At 41.3% G+C, this 18,065-nt stretch overlaps 1 protein-coding gene across 5 annotated transcripts in view; it reads right to left on the reverse strand.

Moving 5' to 3' along the window:
* DENND2B (DENN domain containing 2B) overlaps positions 1-18,065 on the reverse strand; it is a 183,872-nt gene that overhangs the window by 103,540 nt on the left and 62,267 nt on the right. The window lies entirely within an intron of this gene.

An 18,065-nucleotide genomic window follows, 5' to 3' on the forward strand; every position in this document is an offset into this window, starting at 1 on the left:
TAATCCCAGAGATGCAAAGGCGGTAACTTCTAACAGCATGCCCCTCTGTTGACTATATCCTATGTTTCTGTGGTGTAGAACACAGCTCTTGGTGGCAATTTCCTCTATCATTGAGATTGTCTGAGAAATATTTTGCAATATGAGGGAAAAAGGTGTTTTCATGTCATGATAAGACCTCTAAAATGTCAGCAGAGTCCCTTGAGGAAGAAATGGACCAGGACTTATTCCACCTGCTGCTGCAGGAGTTATTTTCAAGGATTGTGTGGCTCTGCTGGCATATGCTCTGGGTGGCTTCTGAGACTCTCCTTAGTTTATAAGCTAAAATATCTACCATGGTTTGCAACACTGGCCTCCAGTGTCTGACCAGAACTACCAATTTTTATGACCATTAATGGCACAGCTAATGCAAAACCAAGGAGTATTACAAAACTTCTTGTTTATTGAAACCCACAGTAAGTCCAGACTGCTTGAGAAGCCAACTGTAATGCGATGCTGAAAAGCAAGCTGGGTACTAACACACAAAATCCTTGTACTAGTAGACCCAGCGCAGGAAACAGGACATTCTCTAAACCACTTTATTCCAAACAGCTCTGCCACAAATAAGGTCAGCAAACCTCTTCCAGACTGCAGCTCCAGAAGCAGAGTCAAGCATGCCCACCACAGACTCCAGGTCTACTTGTCCTCCTGGGATTTGATTTTCCAGCTGGTAACATTTTTTCTAAGCTGAAGCTCCCAGATTCCTCCAGCAACTCGTTGTTACTGTTGGTGTTACAGTATCAACATAACAGGGCTCTTAGAGAACTGCCTGTTCTGACTGGAAAAGGGCTTGCTCAGGATGAGAAAAGAAACCTGCTGACGCTGGCCAAGCTTTCTAGGACTGCACATTCCAGAGAGCCAGCATCTTTTTTAATGTTTTCCATGCACCAATTCAATCCTTTTACTGTGTTAAATCTGTCTAAATCACTTATTAGCAATTAGGTGAGAAAAGTAAGAGATATAAATGTGGCATAAGGTGAACGACAACTGTTAGCGCTGTTCTGGATCATTTTCCAAGATTTGCTTTTTCTGTTCAAGATAAAAATAAGCTGAAGGGAGACTCGAAAAGATGGAATACTGACCTGACACATTAAAAGTCACAAACAAAAAAATGTGCTTTTGGGATGTGGTTTTCCAAGAGTCCACGTTTCCCATACCCAAAATCCAATGGAAAAAAAAAAAAAAAAAAAGAAAGTACATTAAAGCTTGATAAAAAATATTGTGGTCAATATTTTAAAAAGTGATTATTTAAACCCCACATTTCAAAGCTACCTTAAATGTCAAATAGGCCAAACTGCTTTGCTTTCAGCAAAAGATGAACTGAGTTTTAAAAGACAATTTTACAAGATATGTCAAGTTTACTGACGTGTTTTTCTTCCCATGCATTTGAGACTCTGGTATACGTGGTGATGTCAACTGACTTTTCTACGCAATATTTCTTTAATGCTTCTTTTGCAAGAATATTTTGCTGCAGGTGATGCTGCTCATATCTCAGCACATGCAGAGAAAATCCAAATAACTTTCACATAGCAGAAAAACAGTCAGCCCAGTGCCTGGAAGCAAAGGCTTCATACAAAACAAAAAAGAAAACAAATCAAAAATTAAAAATTAAAAAAATAATAAACCCCAAAACCATATCCCATCTCCCAAAATAAAAGGGAAACAGAGAGAAAAACACAACTGAATTTTATGGCCATGTAGCAAGAGCCTTCAAATGGGTTGACAGCTATGTAAGTTTATTATATTGTATAGTAACAATCACATCCCTTGGGCTTGTGTGAGAGCATTCTCTATCACAGTGTTTGCAAATTATTCTTCACAAAGCAGTGAAAACCAAAGTCTCTCAAGTATTGTGACATGGTGTTAAAAACAAACCCAGAGATAGTAATGTCACGCAGATTCCACATTGCCTGATTAACAATCTAACTACACTTTGCCTCAAAATCCAGAATTTGGTTTCATTTGTAAAGGTGAAGAATTACTCTGAAACCCTTATTGAGCCATAATTTGTGCTTTACTCCTGGTGTGGGCTCACTAATTTCACTAGGACAACTCTCCAATTAGCATAGGTGGTAGGATCTGGATGTTCTCCATTATTACACCCATTTTGCCTAAAACATCCACAAATCATTTGTCAGGATCAAAGTAAAGACAACAGCACACAAAAAATGATGTGATGGCAACATGGGATCTACTGCTAGTACAAGGCAAGGTTCATCATCCTGACTGAAAATGCCTGCTGCACTGCAGATGTTTCCTAACAGATTTTTATCATTTCAGGAAGTCTCAGTGACAGAATATTCCTTATGGACTCTCCTTCTCCCCTCCCACAAAGGTTTACTTGCACTCCCAAAGTGAAAGCGTGGCCTGGCGTTTTTATGCACAGAAGGGGCACTGACAACAATCCCACTATTTCCTAGTGAATTTTACAACTTTATGACACCTTTGAACCTTTAATTCCACTAGCAGGTGTTAGCAACGGAGTTGTAAATCACATGCTGCTCCCTACTACAGTTCAAAATTATTCTTAATTTCCTAAAGCATTCCAGTGCTTTGGAAGCACCCACTCCCATTACATTACACTATCGCAGTGCAAGTTGTTCCTCAGTCGCTCCCATTCACAAGTGGTTCAGGCTAGAGCTAGGCTTGGACAAAGCACCTGAAAGTTCTTGGTAATCAGCAGAGCTTTATTTGTACTATCTGAGAGTCTGTAAGGCCTGAAGAAAACCTTATTTCTTACACACAAGGTATCCACTGTTACTGCACTTCAAGAACCCCTCCTCTCCTGTGGAAAATGAATATCATCAGGCCTAGTTATTCATGTCTAGGTTCAAATGCGTTATAAGTGTCTTAGATCAACATCATGCTATAAGTTTCTTAGATGTTTTAGAGAAAACATTTTCACAATTGAAATGACATCTTTCATTCTGTTAATATAATGGGAGCAGAATAGGCCTTTTCAATCGAGATTCCTTCAGTTCAACAGATGTGTGTGTGTTTTTTGATGGTGCTTTTTTTTGTTGGTTTTATTACTGTGATCAATGCTTCTTCCTATCCATGTGGTCATTTTTCCTTCTTGGTCTTAAAACAGATTCATTTCGCTCCATTTTCTGCACTCATTTCTTGAGCATATTTTTTCATTAAATACCCAGTTCCAATACAAACTCCTTAGAGTGTGTTGCAATGCTTCAAAGCCAGTTTTCTGAACGTCAGGAACACTAGCACTGTTTATCTGGCAGCTTAGTGAAGAAGAATCCAAATTCTGCTGCTTACTGAACTCATACAAGCAGAAGACAATGTGTATGTGGCCAGGCGTTCACTGGAACCCAGGCTGCAGCACTAAGCAGATGAAGCTAGGAAAGTGGCAAAGAGGATAGATGCAGGGTTGCTAATGGCTTTGGAAGGGAGCCTTTGAATGTAAGATTCCAAGCCCTCTCCTGGCATAATTACTAACATGGGTGCAAATTCTACATAGAAAATGTCGACGTCGAGCACAGAAGTCAAGTGTGTTCTTAAGATTTCTCTGCTCTGGACTTCTGCAGCTATTTTTGTTTGTCAGTGACAGTTCAGTGTTTAAAGTCCTTGATGTCTCACATGTTGCAAAGATTAACCTATACTTAACTGTCTTAGGCTAAATCAATCTGTACTGCCATCAATACCGTTTGTAAGGTATAATTTGAATTCTTAAGATCTGGATATGTTCTGAAGCCTTTTAAGGCAAATTATTTTCCTTTTGAAACTCCACTGATCTGGGATCTGAAAATAGGGGGAAATATTACTGCTTTGGTCTGCCCTACAGGGTAGAGACTTTGATACATAACAGGAAGGTGTTACAGGGAAGAAGTACAGAGTGCTAAGACAAACTCCTGCTTTTGAGAAAACCTTGTAATAAAGACAAACTCTTAGAAATACATTAATAATAACTGATTTTGTCTACTTATTTTTCTTTTAATGGCAGCTGCAGCAGAATGTCTCTAGGCCTTGAGAAGCTGAAAACATTAATACGCTTCTCTAAGTGCTTTAAGGAAAGCTTGCCCGCATTTCAGGTGGCGTTGTACAGCTAAAAATTTTTTTAAGAGTCACAGCTTAGCTTTGTGGCAATTTGCTTTTTCCCTTCCAGTAAAACAGATAATTGAGTCCTCCCAGAACAATATCAGTTCTGATGTACTGGAAAGTCCTGTAAATTCTTTACAGATTTCTGCATTAAGAGGGCTTCTGTAGAGACTCCAAAGAACATTTTCATGAGAACTACATGCTTTTATCATGTAGCAATAAATGAGATTTATTATCATTTATTAATTACAATAATCACTATCATTAAAAGTAATGACTTACCTTTAATGATAAAGGTAAATCTGTTCTCTAAGCTGGGCCACTGCAAGTTTAGACATGCAATACCATACAAGCTAACATAAAGAGCTAAATGACCTGCTGAGCAAGGACTTGGTATGGAGATATTCAGGAAATATTAATTTAACTATCTAACCCCAAGTTTAATTGTTACACCACACAGCTAACTATGATCACATCAACAGGTTCCTTGCAAAACACGTAAATTAACTGCCTTCAATTCTACAGACTGAAGAAACAGACCTTGTGCTATCAGCAACACGCATGTGCCTTGGCCATGTTACGATCCAGCATAAACTCGAAGTGAGAAAACAATACCAAGCCATTCACATAGCTACATATATCAAAATCCCTGATTGAGAGCAAGTGACAATGTTTGTGGATAACAGAGACAAAGGAAGTGGGTTGCCAAACTTTTTGTCTTTATGACACTGCAGAAGGCACAGATTTTACCTGGTATTAACTCTACAATCTCATCCAAAGTTTTCCTCCCTATAATCCAGAGACAGCCTGGTTCTAATCAAGCCAATGATGACAGATTTACTTCTAGCACAAACTTCCTAGTGTAACCATCAGTGGTGATAGACTTGGTTGTCATTGTAACCTTGCAATGGCAACCCACCCTTTCATCAGTGAAGTCCCCACTGAACTGAAACGGATACTATTAGGAAACTGATGTTGCAGCACTTACTGGAGGGGAAAGCTATTGCCTCCCATCAGCGTAGGCTCAGCCCTGAGTGGCTGCAGAACCAGGCAGGTGAAAAGCAGGCATGTTGCCTAGAGAGGACAGTTCTCTACTCATCCTCCTTCCCTATTTTCTACCACCTAAAATCCTTTCCCTTCTTCTTATATTTGTGCACTTGCCTATTTTGTGCCTTCCTCCTCTGTCTCCATCACCCTTCTTTACCTTATTACTTCATTAACATTCCCTCAAGCTGTTTTTTTCCCTTGAATTGAAACTGGAGAGATCAGACCTCACTTGAAACACACTGCAGTCCAAAACTTGTGTTCAAATGTAAGAATTTAGCTCTAAGCCCTTCTATTACTTTCAGTGCTGCTAGAGCTATCACAGCTTTGAAATTTTGGCATTTGCAACACAAACACTTCCATGATGACCAGATATCACTATGAAAACAGCCTATTTACAAATTGTCTAATATACATCATAGTTCCTAGGCATTATTCTTCCTTTGTCCATTCCCTTCATCCTCAAGATATTTGCATGAAAACACCCATTCAAGACTCAGGAGCTCACCTGCTCCTGTTGCTTATTCCTCATAGTCCTGTAATGGCAACATCATTTGCATAGTAATGAATTGTTTCTTGTGACACAAAACCCAGATTATTACTTTGCTAAGGAGTGAATGTAGATTAGTTTTAAAGAAGAGGTTTTTCCATTACTATTTTTTGTATCACAAAGAACATTAGAAATGAGAAAATAGACTGTCCTTCAGTACTTCCTGAAGGGTGTCACCAGTCTCTATAGACATCACAATAGAATTCAAAGCACGGTTCACTGCTTAGGACAGACTGGCTGGGAGCACAGGCTGCAGGGGAGACGCAAAGTGAACAAACCAAGCTGAAAGTCTTAGTGAGTCTTTAAAGGAAATTACCTGTTGAGCTGACACCAGTGACTGAACCTTCCTCACCCCAAGGCTGACTGACAGTGCCTGCCATCAGCTGAGAAGCATCCTGAATTTGCAGCTACAGTAGGTTTTGACTCATTAGAGCATCATGTGAGGCAAAACAAGGGTCAGAGCTAGGATACAGAGCAAGCTGCTGTCCACAGTGTTGTTAGCACACCTCCCTTCCTTCCTGTCAGACACACATGGCTCCCACCCAGAGCACCACTACAGCACAAACTGCAAAATTAATAGCCGTTATGTGCCTCATACAAGGTTTTAATAGTACATGATGGGAGGAAGAGGAATCTTGATGCAGCTGCATAAAGACTTGAGAGAGAGGGATTCAGTCTTCATTTTGCCATACATTTGTTATGAGTCACTGGGTAAATGGCTTAAGTTATGCTAGTTGAGCTATTTCCTGACTAATTCTGTGTCATCTTTTCTAGAAGTAAGCTGTGCTGCCCAGGAATGTCTGAAGCACATTCAGCCATACGGAGGCTTAATGGGATCTCTGTTATATTGTACTTTAAACCTGAATTGACTATCCAGTGTAGACAAATTACATCAATTTTCATTTCTCAATTCATACTCTATAAACAAGAGCAGGAACAAGTCAGAACTTGCTTGTGCAAAAGAGAATTTACAGCATGCTAAATACTCCACATGAACTCTCCCTGCAGATGTTCTTAGTACATGTTTAGGGTGGGCAACACACTTTCCAAATTACCTTACATAAGACAGGCTGAGGAAGTTGGGGCTGTTCAGCCTGGAGAAGAGAAGGCTGCGTGGGGACCTAGTAGCAGCCTTCCAGTATCTGAAGGGGTCCTATAGGGATGCTGGGGAGGGACTCTTCGTCAGGGACTGTAGTGACAGGACAAGGGGTAACGGGTTAAAACTTAAACAGGGGAAGTTTAGATTGGATATAAGGAGGAAATTCTTTCCTGTGAGGGTGGTGAGGCACTGGAATTGGTTGCCCAGGGAGGTTGTGAATGCTCCATCCCTGGCAGTGTTCAAGGCCAGGTTGGATGTAGCCTTGTGTGGGATGGTTTAGTGTGAGGTGTCCCTGTCCATGGCAGGGGGGTTGGAACTAGATGATCTTAAGGTCCTTTCCAGCCCTAACTATTCTATGATTCTATGCTTAGCAGTGAGACTGTAACCAGTGAACTATCTCAGAGCAGGCAGCAAGTTATAAATTAATAACACGGCTTCCCACAGCCTGTGCAAACAGACCCTCGAGCTTCTCCCATACCCTGAGATGTAGCAGGGAAGTTGACACTCACAAAGCTTAAAAACCCTTGAAACAGCCTTCCATTTTGCAACTATTTGTGACAATGTGGGGAACAGTACCACCGATAAAAGCATGGAAATCAAAGTGTTTAAATGGCCAGCTGGGCCATTGGAGCTGGTGGCACTATTTTCATCTATTTTCAGAAGGCCACAAGATTTCTTTCAGCATGTTTGCCTCAGATTCCTACTGCAGAGCCCTTTCTGGGAGCAGGGAGGAAGAAAGGCACCAACCAAAGGCTGGGATGCCTAAGGAGACATTTTGCTGGAGAAAGATATGGAACAGATGCTTCTTGAGTATCAGGAGGACTGAAAATCAGACGTCTTGAGCAGAAGTAACTAGCTGCAACAATTACACTGCCCTGTGCAAAGCCCTTCAACTTCTCTCTAGTTCCATGCAGTAAAAGAAAACTAAATTAATTGGTGTAAGCAGAAGGCAAGCTCACATCGTGGCAGAATGTTGCTTTAAGTTTCAAGCAGCAGTGGGAGATCTTCAGCATGGGTGCCTCAATAAGGTCAACTGCTATGTGTTGTTACTATGAAGCTCATTCTGTTTAGATCACTTTGTCCTAGTAATTGTGTTACTGTTGTGAGTCCCTATCTCCAAGAAGAAGGTCCTGTCCGCAACACCTAAGCTGCCAACAGTAACACTCCTAGTGAAGCAACTATTAATTTGCATGGACTGTCTCTATATGATGATATAAAAGCATCCTGGGAGGATGAGGAACTGGCTGGAGACCTAATGGATGTAAGCAGAAAATATTAGCCAAAACTGTCTTGGCTTGTACAAAGAAATGAGAACAACCTTGGGTCTGTCTCTTTTAGTCTTGGCAGTTACCCAGGAATCTCCAAGATGATCTTAATGGTCCTGTATCCAAAGTACATCCAGAAGTGACCCTGGACACAGGCATTAGCAGCAACAAATGGGAGGGCAAGCAAGTCTGTTGTTTGTATTGGGGATTTATACAGGAACTGCTCAGGAGAGCTACCTGTTTACATTTGGGAATTATGCTCTTGCACTTAAAGCAGTGTCTGCAGGATGCAGGAGCTCTGAGGTGTGTTTGAGCTCTGGCATGGATTTCTTTTGTAGCCTTAGGAAAACTGCTTGAAGTTGAGATCCTCAAATTCAGCGCCAAAGAGAACACCCCATCACCCACATTCTGACACCTGAGTGGACCGTTTTCCCAGAGCTGCTCCTATTTTTCCTACTCCAGAAATCTGTGGTTTGAGCTCTCCAAATATCACTGTTCTACCAACGAACCAGGAGTAACTTAGCTCACACCCAAACAGTGTTCAAGTTCTCCAGAAACATGATGGGGCCCAGACATGTTGTTATCACCAGTGGTAAATACATCACTAACAGAGACAAACCATACCTCACCAGCTTTTGTGGTCACCGAAACCACCCTCTCCTGCCTGCCATGGCTGCCTACCTGTAAACCAGCATCTCTCAGGGCAATGAGAACAGTGGTTTTCTGATTCCCTTCATGTTTATGAACCTCTTTGCTACTGCCTCCCTCTCCTTCAAACTCTACACATTCTAAGCCAAAACAAATAAAACCAAGCCCCTGTGCTCCCAGGATGATAAACCACAACGAGGTTTAAGCAGCCTGACTGAGAGGGTGCTGTCCATGCCTGCCTGCCTGACTCCATCTCCCACCTCAGATGACTGAACAGACAGAAGATGGGAGAGAAGCATGGTGCCAGCAAAATGAGGGCACCTCAACCTTTCTCCTAGCTGTGCTGCTGAAACAGAGGAAGCCCACTGAAGAAGAAAGGGGTGAGGAGGAGGGGTGAGGACCAAACATCAGAAAAGTTGAACACTGGAAGAACAAAGGTGAGATAAAGAACAGCTAACATACTGTGTCAGAAAGACACAGGTGGGAAACAGGAAGTTAAGAGACATTTAGAAGGGAAAAAAGGCACTGAGAAACAGCAGGAGGGGAAAAAGGTACACTCCCCTTCTTCACCTCCAGTGGGACTGCACTCAGTGTCCCCCAGAGAAAGTAATCCACCTTTCCTCATGCTCATTCCATAGCTAAAATTTCCCTCATGAAATCAAACTTGAATTTTCGCAAAGATACTTCAATGGATCTGCGATCCTGCAGTAACCTGACATGAGACTTCACTGAAAGAGACAAAAACTCCTGCTGCCCTGCAAAGCAGGTGTGACTCCATGAGTGTGGGAATTGTCCAGACTCTGGGTAGCTGCTCATTCAATACACAAACCTAAAGCCAAATCCCAGCTCAAGTACTTGAGTCCCTAATTCATGAGTAGATGCTCATTCCCCCATGTACATACAGCCCTGTAGTGACTGCAGGGGTATAGCAGTTCCCAGACTCCTGCAGTTTCTTTAGAGAATTCACTTGGGAGGGGGGAGGGAAGAGAGGAGAGGAGAGAGGATGGAGAGAATATTGGCAGCTATACCAGAATCACAATAACATCAACTAAGCACAGAAAACTACTTATTGCCTTTGTTAACAAAAATTATAGTAGCTATAGCAACAGAAAAGTAGGGACAAAAAAGCCTGAGACTTTTTTAATCCCCAAAGAGCACAGTTTTCTAATATGGAAAAATCAAGATTTATTGCACCAGCCGGCTCCCATGAGGCAGGGTTATAGTACTGTATAATGGTTTCAATTAAAAGCATGAATCATTAACCAGTGCAGCTGGGCTTAGTACCTGGCAGACATCATCATCTCTTCCAGTGAGCCATGACTTCTTCAGAGACTCAACTGGTTTCTCTTGCTGTGTGATGTGCCCTTCAGACCCATTTCTGGTGGCTTTACCTCATTCTATGTCAAGCCCTATGACAGAGCGACTAATGCCACTGCTCAACAGGGAAGATCAGGGAAAACATTCTTGTACTAGAGTCCCTGTGCATATACCCCTTGCCAGCCATCAACCACTGATATCCCTACAGTACGGCATGGCACTGCACACTCAGCCAGCATCTCCAAAAGAAAATCCTGCTGCCTGTGTGTATTTTCCTTCTCAAATACACACCCTCACAAGCTCGAAGAGGGGAGGAATGTCTGGCACTTCTGCAGTGACCATCTGGCAGAAGCACTGCTCCATTTTCTGGCAACTCAAACAGGGTCTTAGAACAATTATCTCAGTTCCTGATTCAAGCACTGGAGACAGAAGATCAAGTTACATTTCTCTCCAGCCATCAACACTAATTCAGTTTTCACTAAGTCAGCCTTGCTGGAATTTCACTCTTCCACACTAAAACAAAAGAGGAAAGTGTGAATCAACACTGAAAAGCCATTAGAAGAAACATAAGGAATTTCAGGAGTTGCCCTTCACAAATGTAAAAAACACCAATATGATCCTGCCGAGAAGGAGCTGTTTCTTCTTAGAAGGGATATTTTTATAAGCTAAAATGGTGACAAAATGAACCTATTGCAAAGGAAGTGGTACCATGGTCCTCAGTTTTACCCACTGGCTTTATAACTGCTGTGTATTTAGACGGCTGTCTTCCCCTACTACTACATGCTGGTTTATGAATTTGTGGAGGGCTTCTTCCCAGCTACCGCTCAGCCACAGGTGTCCGCAGCCGTCAGAAAGGGCTGTGCTTTTCTCAAGAAAAGAGCTCAGCTCCCACAGCACTGACCTTTGCCATCTGCATGAGAGGAGCGTTTCGACAAGCTACCACAAGTTTAAGCGTTATAAATCTCCTTTCATCAGGCCTCCAACCACTAGACAGCGAAACAACTGGAAACATTTAAACCTGTTTTAACATTGGAGGCAGAACACTTACCCACCCACCCACCCGGGCTGATTGCAGCCACCCAACCACTATGGACTGCAGCTCCTGCCAACAGAGGGGTTTCTGTTGAAGTTTCCTGGAGCAACAGCCTTTCCCAGCAGCGCAAGGAAGCAGAGCAGCAGCCGCAGACATGCTAGCTCTGCTGTTGCGCATGCTGCATTCTGAGTGGCAGAAGGAGAAAGGGGGTTTTAGACAAAACAAAAACAAACCCACAAATAAACTTTGAATGATATCAAATCTCTTTTAAACCTTTCCAGCTTGTGAGATGGTATTTGATGATTTGAAGGACCTTCTCCTCTTTCCTTTCATGAGAATGATTTACGTACTGCTGGGTACATGACATGTTAGAGACGTCTCAAGAGACCAGCCGCTGTTCCAAAGAACTTTCATTTCTGTGACAGGAATTTCATAAATGAAGGTACTAACTATCTTCCCAGATGCAGGCTTGAATAGACCCACTGTACTGGTGAGTTCTGCTGAGGGAACAATCTTTCTTTACAGTCCGCAGCGCGGGAGTAAACCCGATGCAGAGCAACATTACAGCATTAACTGCTTCACTCTTTCCCCGGAGAGGACCACCAAGTCCCCCAGGAGCAGTCAGACAAGCAGTGCCACCTGTGAGCCCTGCAGCCGAGACCCCACCACATGGCCTCATGCAAACTGCTCCCACACTGCATCTTGCATGAGTGATTCAGACTTCCCAAATCCCACTTCTCTGCTCGCATTGCCAGTCTTAACTGGTGCCATGCCAGAAAGCGCAGGAGATATGCAGCTTCAAAATCATGTCAAGAAGAAATGGTGATCCTACATCCTTCCATTCAGCTGGATACGTCCAGGAAGAACAAGTAGCCAGTGCATTCAGGAATAGGGTCCCCTTTCTTGTTTTCAGATTGGCTACAGTGCCTTAATGTGCTATCAGTCATGTTTAACAGTATTAAAACATGTAACATGAACTTGAAATGTTTGCTTGAAATGATTAATTTTATCCAGACAGCATTTGGAGTGTCACTCCAGCACCAGCATTTCTACCCAAAGTTTTAGCACTCTTGTTCCTACTTTAATTCAATTCAAAACTGGGAGTAAAATATAATTTAATAGCAATTTGATTTTGCAATGATCTCATTGAAAAAGCATATCCAGCATTGCCATTGCAACACAGAAATGGCCACAGGAAAAGCCTGAGTGACATAGATTAACACTCTGATCAGATATAATTTCATCCCCTTCTCCCTTGCAGGGAATGTTTTGGCCTCTTGCCAAGCAGAGAACATTCCACACTCAGCAGGGTAAATTTGGTGTAATACCTATATGGAAATAACTTCTTCATGACATGGCCAGGGTGTAAAATCTATTATCTGAACACATGAGCTTTCTCACCCCCAGAGCAAAGTTTTGATTCAAACTTTCCCCACCTCATGGGATACCATATTTGAGCAAACTTTCAAGTAGTAACATCGCACACCCTGGCACTGGAGCTGGCACTCGTCTTCCTTTTATTCTTTCCTATGGATTTAAGCCGAGGTCAAATTTGGATCTGCTCCCTGTACAGGAATATCTTTATTGTCTTTTTTCAAGTGTGATTGTTAGAGTAACTCTGCATCAACCTGACCTTCAGAATTACACCTGTCTATTCCCAAAACAACCCATCAGCAAAAAAAAAAGTCACTACAGAGTTTGTTACGATCAATCAAAACATATAATTCACCTAGTGGCAGGGCAAACCTGAATTCTACTCTGCTTTCTTAGAGTTTATGCTTATGCGATTGCCAGCTAAATTCTAGTTTCAGACACTCCTTTGCTAGAGTTTATACAGGATGGCATGAGAAATTAAACTGTATCCCAGACTTCTCTCTTGTCCCCTATTCCTTCACTGTTCCTCCTTCATTTCAGTTGTATGGACACTGGTCTTTCCAATACCAGTAAGCAGAGAACTGAAAATGTGCATTTACACATAAACAAAGTATTACAGATACATAGATACAGTTATGCACATATATGCACAAGACTGCACATACAATTTGTTCATCAATTTCACAAACAGAACTTGTCTATTTGTAAGTAAATTAGCTAGAATAAAGTATACACACAGAGTATAAATAATGCTTTCCTACTAAAAATTCCATCATCATAAGACAAATACAGCCTTTGAGGCTTATAAAATCTATTACACAAACACTCTTCAGCTTCATGTGAATATATTTTTTCCTGGGTTTGATTAATGAACAAATCTAAACATTCAAGTCAGAATTTAATCAGCTTTGACTGGCATTAAGTCGACATTACCAAATTCTACACGGTTTCCAGCTGATACCACAAAGTTGGCCACAGTTCATTCAAATCTCAGTCCCAGTCCTCCAAAAGGTAGGCAAATACCTGTGAACCCTTTTATAATGCTGGGACAGTGATTTGTATTAGAGGCAGATAGAATTGTACCTGTGCATAGTGCACAACAGTCAAAAGCTAACTAACAGCAGATTTCATCCCACTAGAGCAAAATAAATGCCTTTTGTGACTCCAAAAGGTAGTGATTTATGAAATTATCAATACACTTCACATAACTTTTGTGACTGTCTACTCATCTGATCATTCTGGGCTAAGGTATTTTAGCTGATAATTTGCCTTGAAATCTGTAGGCATTATAAATGCACCAGGATTGACAGGTTCCTACAGAGCACCAATTCCTGCAGTTTCCTGATGGAATAACTGCATCACTTTTCTGATGTGTGTTAATATCTGCAATAATCTGAACTCTTACCTCATTTTCCCCAGACAAATCTTTCCCTGTTTAACCTGAAGGAAGAATGCACAGTAGGACATCCAAATGCAACAGGTTTTCTTTATCCTATGTTTGAGATACAAGAGACATGCTAAGAAACCTTTTTCTGATCCTCGGAAGTAAAAGGGTATGAAAAATATGCAATTCACTTTAGCTGAATCTTCACAGCAGCAATACTCCAGCTGGGGCTCTAAAGAAAATACATGCATGAAGGTGGTTTGAAGTTTAAGGTCTTTATTTCAAACTGCAGTTTACCTTATGGCACAGCTTCAAGGTATTATCTCTGCTGTTCAGACATCTTAACATTTTCTTAACAATTTGACCAGTCTTCCTATTAAAAAGCCAACACAGTTGGAGTTCCTCTGAATGACAAATACACCTCAAACTATAGCTGTAGCTCTAACACATCAAGCAACTGCCCCATTCAGTTCTCATAGAAGCAAGTTTGGGCCCTTCCAGTTTTAATGAGAAAACTGGAGCCACAATACAACAAATGTGAACCCTTTGGTAATGCAACCACACCCCATTCATACTCAGTTCTGTGCCCAATACCCCCACCCAGCCACAGACACACAACAGAGAAATACCAGCTGTTAAAGCTTTGCAGATGGCAACTCCAACATTGTGCCGTTTTGGACTTCCTCCTCAAAGGATCACTCCACATGGCTTCTTTTGTAGGTTTGGGATTTTGGGGGCATGGAAAATAACTTTGGGCATGAACAATGGGGAAATAGCATTTATAAACTGAAATAAAGTATTTCAGTTTGTGGAAACAGCTGGAGGGAAGAATGAAGCTTATGAATAACGTAGCTGAAACTGAACAGACTGTTGACAGGGAGTTCTTTCAGAAGTTAACTACGGCTACACTCTTACATGACAGTGCAACACTTAAATCTACAACTAAAGAAGATTTAATGCACAAAGATCTACCCAGCATTTTCTGATTTAGTGAGATTAACCAGTCCATCCTTTCCCTACATACAGTTTTGAGGAGAGTAGTTTCTTTTGCATTTTATGTACTTAGCAGTGCTATACCAGTCCTGAATGAACCTTTTTTTTCAGTGCTATGTGAGAGTACAGCATACTTGTGCCAACGTAGAGATGTTCCCCCAAAAGGAAACAAATGGTTCCTGAAGGGAAACACACACTACTTGGAAGTCTTTGACTTGCTGACAAAAACAGTACAGTCTCCATGTGGGACTGTTCAAAGGCAGTTTTACAGAGTATGAAGTTCCTCTTTTACAGAGTTCTGTAGTTCCTCTGCAGGAACTACAATATGGTACTTACAGTGGTAAGTACAGCAGCTTGTCATCAAGGGAACACATACAGGCATGTATCTGCCTACAGGTAAAGTAGAGCCAGGCTTCTATTTCTTCCAGTATCTTGCTCCTCCTGTTTTTATCTCCTCCCTGCTCATTTGATTTGGTGCATAGCATCTGCTCTTCTCCTGCTGACTTTCACCAGACACCACTGCTCCAGGCAACTACCAAAAACTACATTCATACAATTCTCAGAAACACTTAAGGGTAGTCTTATTCTCATGCCCAGCAATGGTTTGTGTACTCAGCAGCCGAAGTATCAGTGAAAGTCAATAGCATGCAACTGTGTGAATTATTTAGGTGCTTATAAAAAGGTGAATCCCCCTCAACACAGCTGATATAAACTGGATGTTATCTGCTTTCGGCAGGCAATTCATTCAATGCAGAAGGCCATCAGCCTAGGCTATAGTGCATAGGCCTCTTCAAGAGAGCACCTGCTAAACTTCATGTTTCTCAAAAGATATTTTTCACTTCTGCTTCACAGAATGAGGCTTTCAGGTATCAAGAAGGAAACACACTTCTTACAAGAGACAAGAGAGAGACCTCAAGTATGTGTCATTTAATACAGAACCTTCTCAACAGTGCATCTTTTCAGAAGAACCCCACAAGTGAATGCCCAATGAAAATAAACAGAAAACACAGAGCCAAGATTCCATACAAGGAAACACGGTGGTAATCTCTTTAAGTGTATTACAGGAATCTTTCAAAATACTGTCAATAAGGTACTTTACCCTTGCTAGGGAGAGGCACATCTATTTCAACAAAAACTTTTATATTTCTTCTGGAAGAAATAAAAGCTATTTTCAGCTAAATCTTTTCTTTCAATGCTACCCTCCTTCAGCCAAGTCCCATTATTCATTGTGCTGTTAGACAACAAGATTCTTCTAATGTCAGTGGATCATACAGAAGATTTAACACCATAATCTGTCTGAAAAATTCTGTGGTAAGGTCAAGAGTAAACCAAAAGTGTTTACCTAGTTCTGATTTAGTCAAGAGCTTTGTTTGTTTCACATAAACCCAAGAAGTTTATCAACTTTTTATTGTTATTTTATCTAGCACTATGTACTGCAAAGCCTGATTCTTCTGTTATTACTGCTGCCTGACTTGTCCAGTCACCTTGAAACTCAACCATCCAAGGAGAAACAAGGACTAAATTAGAAATACTCTGTTCTATAACTGGGCTATACAGAAGGCACCTTGCTTCTGTAATCAGTTATTGAGTTTAAGATTACAGATTCATATTTCAGAACTCACAACTACAGAAACTTGGAAATGAGGAAAAGATATGACCATGATTATAGAAATACACAATGCTCAAAGAGTTGGGAACTGCTTGATTTTCAGTTTACAGGATTGTCCCTACTGATAAAGGTGTCAGCCCAAAAGCTCAGTGAAATCAGCTCACTCAAAAATCAAGCGGTTTAGACTGCTTTCTCAGCAAACCCAAAATTAGAAGCAGGACTTCTTTTTTTCTCTGTCAACAACAGTAGTTCGTAAGTAGGAAAGGTGCATCGATTCAAAACCTATTTGACAGTAATGTTCTCACAAAATGTAGTCTTTGTGCCAGCACATTGAATCCTGAAGTACATTTATTCCTGAATGACTTTTGCCTGAATGATAAAGGGTCCCCGTTACTTCTAGAGGAAGTTCAGGCATCTGGACTTCAGGCCAAGGGCCGCTGTGTTTTAGTCTGAATCTTATTCCTAAGGCTTACTTTAAATAGCACCAAAAGCGATTTATTTTTGAGCTACAAGCTCAAAAAAAACCACCCCAGGAACTGAGGAGGGGAAAAGAAACGTTGACTTTGAACAAATGGAATCCAAAGACCCTGTTTCAACTGGCCAATTACTTGAGTCTTTTTCTTAGCCAAGTGGTGGTTTATTATATGCTTTCATTCAGGGCTCTGGGGAGATGAAAGTTCCCACACAGATATGAGGAGGCAGGGGAGGTAACGTAGGGTCTTCCTTAGAAGAAAGAATGAAGACAGACATGACTGCTTTGTATGGACAGAGCAGTCAGACAAACAGGCAGTTCACCAGGTTTGTAGCCCAAAGCATATGACAATTTTACACAGACTGAATCTAAAACAAGCTCCTGTACAGATCTCTTCAATAGTTCCTCAGCATCTTTAGTCTCAGTTGCTTCCTACTGTTCTTCTCACCAAAATCCCTGGTAATCACTTAGAATGTGGGTAAAACACAGTTTGGGGTTTTTTAGGGCTTGGGGGGGGGGGGGTGGGGGTGGGGGTGGGGGGTGGGGTGGAGTGGAGTGAACATAAAAGTTTTCTTTCAACACTAGAAACAAGATAAAAGTCCTGCACCACCTCTCCCAGGCAGCGAATGGACACTTCAAAAACTAGTTTCAGAGACCATGATTATAAATTCTGTTGGAAAGCAATCAAGTTATGGTTTACAGACAGAAAAACAACATTTAAAAAACTATGTTGGTACTTCCGTTAAGAAACCAAAACTGGAAATCTATAGACAAATAACTATTTAAACTAACGCTCTGACAATAAAATCTTAAAACACCACTTCACAAACAGATTTGAGCCAGACTCCTACCCTGTGTTTTAAAAGAACATTCTTAAGAACAATTCAGAAACATGTTGGTTCTCGTAATTTATCTCAATTGTGTAACAATATTCAAAGCTTCAGTAAAAGACTTGCAACATCCTTCCCCACTTTGCTGCCTGTACCTCCTCACCAGTGAAGGCTATGAAGAGAAGCCGAACTAAAGCTGAACACAAGACAAGATAATTTGAAATGGAAGGGTGTAAGTAACCCTTCTACATAGAAAGTAAGGGCCCCAAAGGTTCTGCCAGTGCAGTAATCTTAGCTCCTTGCCACTTAACACACTCCCTACTTCTTGTGACAACTGAGGAAAATTCAAATGAAAAAA

This window comes from Lathamus discolor, chromosome 6 (genome assembly GCF_037157495.1).
Source record: "Lathamus discolor isolate bLatDis1 chromosome 6, bLatDis1.hap1, whole genome shotgun sequence".
In the NCBI taxonomy this organism is placed as follows: Eukaryota; Metazoa; Chordata; class Aves; order Psittaciformes; family Psittacidae; genus Lathamus; species Lathamus discolor.